Genomic DNA, 7602 nt, shown 5'->3' on the forward strand with positions numbered 1-7602 from the left:
TTCTGACCGAGTGGCTCTGTAAATGAGGATCTGTGCTCCCTGTGTGCTTAAACAAAATAAAGGGCCCTGCAGCAAGTTGTTATTTTTCCCCGAGATCCTTCCTCCAAAGACTTTTTGGACCTGCAGGGACAGTTCCTGTGTGTATAGGTGGAGGGAAAAAGAGTCTCAGCATGGCACCACTGCCAGGGAGCACGAGCACTTCCACACCCTCTTTGATCCCTTGTGTTGGTGTAAGGTTTGAGTGCTCTGGCAGATTAGTCAACCTCCTGCTGTGTGGTAGTCCTGTGACCACAGGCAGGAACAGGCAATGGACACTTCTGTGACAGAGCTGGCCTCCATAGCAGCATTTCTGTAAAGAAACGTGATCTCCTTAGGGCAGTGCCTGAAGGCTTAGGTCTTCTTCCAAAGTTTCTCTCACGAGCATGCCCAACAAAGTGGCTCCCAGATGAAAACACAAGTGTATAGCTCAACAGTGTGAGTGTGCAGGGTTGGGGCAAGCAGCAGTGTCCTCGTACAGCCAGGCCTCCTGCAAGAGATCTGAAGGACCAGCAGAGCAGGGTCTGTTCTCTGCCAATGTTTGCTGGACATGCTGGGAAAGCTGTCCCTGGGCAATCATCCTCCACTAGCCCCTCACAACCACCATTTCCAGCACTGGCCTTTCACTCCAGCTTGGAGAGGTTCTTTGTCCCTCCATGGAAGGACACTGAATGAGTAGGTCAAAAGTCCACGTTTGCATTGTCCAGAGGAGATGTAAGCATGCGCATCATGTATTTGAAGTGCGATGAACCCAAGCGAGCACAAACGCCATCAGCTATACCTGGGGGTTCCATGAAGGCTTGTGGCACAGGCAGTGCCTCAAGGTCACTTCACATTGGGAGTAACATCCCATGGGAAACTGCCTGAATGCAGCACTGGGTGCCATGTGCTTTCTTGAACTGAGGTCCCTGTGTCCATTCCTCATGACAACGGAGCACCTCAGAGGAGTGCAGAGCAGGGCGATACACCTGAGTACATGATGGGACAGCAGCAGGCACACATTGTGTCTATCCGAGAAGCTGAAAGGCCAGCAGCAGTCATGTGATTTAGAAGATCGTGGTGAGGTTACTTCTCTCTGGCCAGGTGAAAGACCACAAGAAGGCGAATGGGTTGGGTTCCCTGCTTGAAGGGTAGTTTCTGAGATGGTCGAGATTTCCTTGGTAGCAGGTAAAAGCAGGAGAGAGAAAAAGAATGCCACAAAGTGGAACTTGGCAGATGGAGCCTGGATGTCAGGAGGAGGAAATGTCACTTGAACGGTAGTGGTGTGGTGCAAGAGGTTACCCAGAAGGAGTCTGGATAAGTCCACGGCTTTGTGTTTCAACGAACAGCCAGTGAGGGTGGAGACACGCTTGTACAAGCACAAATTAAGAACAATGGAACCTGTCCCTCCTTAAGATGTTCAATGTGGCATATGGAGCTATACAGAGGTATTCCTCCAATAGAATGGAGTCATGTGCCATAGGGAGAGCTCAGTCTTTCTCTTCCTCTTCTCCATCTGTTGGATTTAAGAGACCTTGACTGAATGTATTGGCAGTTGTCTCATGTTCAGCCCCACCTTGGGTTACAGAATTCCGATGAGCTACTCAATTCCAGGTGCAGATGCAGGCCCACAGAGCTACAGGAGATGCCAGGGCTGGCCTGGGAATCACAGGACCTATACGAAAAGCAGTTCTCCTTCAGGGAGGGTGTGCGACAGACACCCCACATGGCATCTCGGAGAGTATGAGTTGGTGCCTTCATGCCATTGACGATTGCCATCGGTCAGAGGCACTGTCATCAGATGCCATCAGAGAGGCAAATTCTGTCCCTTCTTCTACCCACTAGCTGCAGGCATTGCATGATCACAAAGCCTGTCACACTGGGGTCCTTTCTCACTCCCTTGATGATCCAACCAAGGAACAGCCCAAGGCATTTACCAGTGTTCCTGGGTACATCTTCCCTTCAAAAACAGCATCCTCCAAGCACAGCCACGGTTCATATCAAAACTCTGCTGAAACTCAAAAAGGAATGCAAGGGCACCAAGATGAGCTGTTGCTACATCAGGAACAGTTAAAGAAGAAAGAGAGATACTATGGGACCACTATTAAATTAGTTGATAACAGGTGTAGATAGATCTGAGACTGCCTATGTCGTCTTTGGCTCAGTTACCACCAGCAAGGTCTCCAAGGCCTTTGCGCTTTCAGGACTCTGGAAGGGAAAGGGGAACAACCAGTGGTGGATGAGGATCACGCCTGGGCTTAGCAAGCAAACTACACCCTTACCAATCCATGGGACCAGAGGGGTTGCTATCAAGGGTTCTGAGGAGGTGCTGGTCTGTTGTGATCCCAGTAAGGAAGGCACTCAGACAATGTGAGGCATCATTTAAAATGCTCTTCCTTACATCTAGCGCTCTAAAGATAGAATTGTACAGATAATCTTATGTCCCTTTAGATGGCTGGAACCCCAGAAGTGTAGCATGGAGGTAGAAGAATGAGGAGGATGGATGCCCCCTGTACGAAGAGGAAGCTTGGAGTTATGGAGGTTCTCCTTGTGATGGGCAAGAGGTTGGGTTAGGTTCTGTCACTGAGGATCAGAGGAGTCTGTAAGAGTGACACTGTGCTGGCAGTTACAAACCACTTGATCATGGGAGAGGAAACAGAAAAGGTCTTTTATCAGCAGCCGAGGAATTCCCCAGGTTAATGATCAGGTGCCTATGGGGGACTGGAAGTGCCCTGGCATTCACTGGCCAGGCAAAGCAACAGGGTGCCAACAGCCTGAAGGACCTTGGGACAAATTCTTAATAGAGCTGCTAGGTGGGCCAACGAGAGTGATGGTCACCTAGACCTGACCCTGGCTCACAAGGAAAAGCTGGTCAGGATGTGATCACCAGCGTCAGCCTTGGCTGTCATGACCGTGAAACAGTGGGGTCTCAGACCCCAAAGGGCAGTGAGGAAGGCCAGCAGCAGAGCACAGTCTCTGGACTCCAGAGGAGAAGTCTTTGACTTACTTGGGAGACTGATCCAGGTGGTGCCATGGGAAGCAGCTCTGAAGGGTGAAGGAACATGAACAACTCTGACAGGCCTGACAGGGCAGCCTCCTCCAAGCACAAGAAACATCCCTCCAAGTACCCATGCAAAGAAGCACTCCCCTCAGGAGAGAGCTCTTGCCATTAAATGATAACAGTCAGGAATGAGAGAAAAATCATTGCTCTGAAAACCTCATGCCAGATGTTACAAACTGTGAAATTAAGAGCTACCTTGTCAAGTAAGACTGAATGACAGGAATGAAATGAATAAACTTATCACATCAAGAAGTCCTGTGGTACAATAGGCCACCCTGAGGGAGTCTGGATCAGCTCAAGGCTTTGTGTTTCCAGAAAGGAACACCAAATACATGGCACCAAATGAACTCCTGGAGCCTTGCAAAAGCACTCAGATCCCCATGAGCACAGAGGTCCCTCAGGGATATCTTCCCCTCACAAGTCTTGAGGTGCTTCCTCAACTGTTATTTCTCGGCTCCATGAATGATGAATGGAGAAACATGGTCATTACCTGAGGAAAGCCTGGAAAGCTGCTTAATTTTCAGTAGTGATTATGCAGTGATTAGAGGTGTGCAGTGATGTGAGAGAGGGTGGAGGGAAGTCAGTGAGAATCAAAGTGATGGTTCAGGGCTTTAGTAAATCCTTACAACCACGCCTGAGCCCAGCAAGGGAAAGCAGTTGATGTCTGTAGGTGGAGGAGGAGTAGGTGTGCCCTGGGAGTGTGGCTGCAGCACCCTGCACAAACCAGGGGTTGCATGAGAAGTTTCTGTCCTGAGACCATGTCTCGGCCTGGCAGATGGGGAATGCCCGTCGCTGGGGGTGGCTGAACACTGCTCCTCATGGCCTGTGAGCCGACCTTCCTGTCTTCCTCTCCTTCACTACCCACACTTGCCTGGAATTCAGGCAACATCCACGGGCCTGGAGAATGCATGAACCTCCTGGAGTGCGGTCTCATTACTGCAGGGGAAGTGAGAAGGCTTTGGGAGACACGTGCGAGTGCAGGGAGAAAGCAGGGTGTGTGTAGCAGAGAGTGTGTTACAGGCCAGAAGACGACGTGAAGGATCATGATACTGTGGAATAGTTCAAGCTGTGATTTTAGGGCGGCAGCAGCCGCCATAGTAATGGCAGTGCAGTGCTGGGATATGGATCCAAATTGAGGATGCAAACAAGTCTGGGCCTGGGATATCTCAGGTGACTGAGGAATGTCAGCAGGACTATGAACAGGCTGGATGGGTTATGGGGAACTCAGAGGGATTGCCAAATCCCCAGAACACCACAGCTTTGTGTATAAAGCAACAAAATCTACCACTAAGATGTACACAGAGCCGCACTCACACTGACCCTCATTAGAGGCCTGAGCAATGCACGAGGGAAAGGACCTCTTCTACCAGGCCCTGGGGGTCAGGGCTTGGCCATTCTGATGATGAACAAACACCAAAGGCTTACTTGTGATCAGAGCCACCAGAACATTGCCTTTGCCACCTGCAACTCTTGTCTCCAATTTTTTGCATAATTAGCCCCCCAGGACTGACACGCTGACTAGTCATTCCCTTCATGGCTTTGTCAGTGTTGGCCCTCACTGGGGCCTCCAACGCCCCCAGAAACTTGGGGTTTTCTTCTGCCTTCCACTTTGTCAGAGCCTTGTTCCTGCTTTCAGTATCTGCAGTTCAGGAACTGGGCACCAGAGGGCTCCTTAACACGCAAAACGCCCTAACAAGCCAGGTCTCTGTGCATCATTTTCCCCAACTCTTCAAGTCTTCTGTGGCGAAGCAGAGGAGATTGAAATGATAAGGAACAAGAAATCAGGATTTCTTGGGGTTTTTTCCAATTTTCTTTGTCTTTCTGCTACCAGAAAAAGTGATATCAGTCTTTTCCAATTCATATCTAGCCAGAGCATCACAGGATGAAGTCCGAAAATGTAGGAAAGGTAAGATTGTTTCTGTCAGTCAGTGTATGGGCCATCTTAGTCCTTGTGTCTCTTCACCATCATTGGTCCTGCTCCCCCACCCCCATTCATCATTTCTCTCAGTGGCCATGTAGGGCTTGCATCATGATTTCTCAAATCTAAGTTTTTCCCTCTAAAGTCTGTAGCTCAAGGATTCAGCTCATAGAATCACAGCAGCATAGAATCATTTATTTTGAAGAAAGACCTTCCAGATCACCGCGTCCAACCATCATCATGCCCACTAAACCATGTTCTGTATGCCTTTTCTACACGCTTTTTTTATACCTCCCAAGATGGTGACTCCACCACTTCCCTGGGCAGCCTGTTCCAATGCCTGACAACCCTTTCAGTAAAGAAGTTTTTTCCTAATATCCAAGCTAAACCTCCCCTGCCACCTACTTGAGGCCCTTTCCTATCGTCCTGTCTCCAGCCACCTACAGACAAGACCAGCACCCACTTCACTACAACCCCCTGTCAGGTGGTTGTAGAGAGCAATAAGGTCTCCCCTCAGCCTCCTCTTCTCCAGACTAAACAACCCCAGCTCCTCATAAGACTGGTGCTCCAGGCCCTTCACCAGCTTGGTTGCCCTACTCTGGACATGCTCCAGCAGCTCCACGTCTTTCCTGTAGTGAGGGGCCCAACACTGAACACAGGACTCGAGGTGTGGCCTCACCAGTGCCAAGTACAGGGGAATGATCACTTCCCTGCTCCTGCTGGCCACACTATTTCTGATGCAGGCCAGGACGCTGTTGGCCGCCTTGGCCACCTGGGCACGCTGCTGGCTCATATTCAGCTGGCTGTCAACCAGTGGCCCCAGGTCTTTTTCTGCTGGGCAGCTTTCCAGCCGCTCTTCCCCAAGCCTGTAGCGCCACGTGGGGTTGCTGTGTCCCACGTGCAGGAATTGGAACTGAGCCTTGTTGAACCTCAGACAACTGGCCTCTGCCCATTGATCCAGCCTGTCCACATCTCTCTGCAGAGCCTTCCTACCCTCGAGAAGATCAACCTTCCCTCCCAACTTGGTGTCGTCTGTGAACTTACTGAGGGTGCACTCGATCCCTTCATCCAGATCATTGGTAAAGATATTAAACAGAACTGGCCCCAATAGTGAGCCCTGGGGAACACCACTTGTGACTGGCCACCAACTGGATTTAAGTCCATTCACCACAACCTTCTGGGCTCGGCCACCCAGCCAGTTTTTCGCCCAGTGAAGTATACACTTGTCCAAGCCATGAGACGCCAGCTTCTCAAGCAGTATGCCATGAGAGAGAGAGTCAAAGGCCTTGCTGAAGTCCAGGTAGACAACATGCACAGCCTTTACCTCATCCACTAGGCGGGTCACCTGGTCATAGAAGGAGATCAGGTTGGCCAAGCAGGACCTGCCTTTCATGAACCCATGCTGAGTGGGCCTGATCCCCTGGTTGTCCTGCATGTGCCATGTGAGCACACTCAAGAGAAACTGCTGCATAATCTTCCCTGGTACCGAGGTCAAGCTGACAGGCCTGTAGTTCCCCAGATCCTCCCTCCAACCCTCCTTGTAGATGGGCATCACATTGGCAAGCCTCCAGTCCTCTGGGACCTCCCCTGTTGACCAGGATTGCTTATAGGTGATGGAGAGTGGCTTGGCAAGCACCTCTGCCTGTTTCCTCAGTACTCTTGGATGGATCCTGTTTGGTCCCATAGATTTGTGAGCATCCAGATCTTATAGGACGTCACTATCTATTTCCTCCTGGATTAAGGGGGTGGGGGTGGGGGGGCATATTCTGCTCTTCGTCCTTGCCTTCCAGCTCAGGGGGCTGAGTACCCTGAGGATAACTGGTCTCTCTATTAAAGACTGAGGCAAAGGCCGCATTAAGTACCTCAGCCTTTTCCTCATCTCTGGTGGCAATGTTTCCTTCTGTATCCACTAAAGGACAGATATTCTCCTTGGATTTCTTTTTATTGTTAACATAGTTGTAAAAACATTTCTGTTGTCTCTTACAATAGTGGCCAGATTGAGTTCTAGCTGAGCTTTTGCCTTTCTAATTTTCTCTCTGTATGACCTAACAAGATCCCTGTACTCCTCCTGAGTTGCCCGACCTTTCCTTCAGAGATGATAAAGTCTCCTTTTTTTCTTGATTCCTAGCAAAAGCACCCTGTTCAGCCAGGCTGGTCGTCTTCCTTGGCGGTTCGTCCTGCGGCACATGGGAATAGCCTGGTCCTGAGCCATCAAGATTTCCTTCTTAAAGAATGTCCATCTCTCCTGGACCCCTTTGCCCTTCAGGACTGTCTCCCAAGGGACTCTCTCAACCAGTGTCCTGAAAAGGCCAAAGTTTGCCCTCCGGAAGTTCATACTGGCAGTTTTGGTGCCCCCCTTCCTTGACTCACCAAAAATTGTGAATTCTGTCATTTCAGGGACACTAAGCCCAAGATGGCCTCTGGCCATCACATCTCCCACCAGTCCTTCCCTCTTTGTAAACAGTAGGTCTGGCAAGGCTCCTCCCCTGGTAGGCTCACCTACCATCTGTCTCAGGAAGTTATCTTCCACACACTCCAGGAACCTCCTAGACTGCTTTACTCTCTGCTGTGTTGCATTTCCAGCAGACGTCTGGAAAGTTGAAGTCTC

This window comes from Accipiter gentilis, unplaced genomic scaffold (genome assembly GCF_929443795.1).
Source record: "Accipiter gentilis unplaced genomic scaffold, bAccGen1.1, whole genome shotgun sequence".
In the NCBI taxonomy this organism is placed as follows: domain Eukaryota; kingdom Metazoa; phylum Chordata; class Aves; order Accipitriformes; family Accipitridae; genus Astur; species Astur gentilis.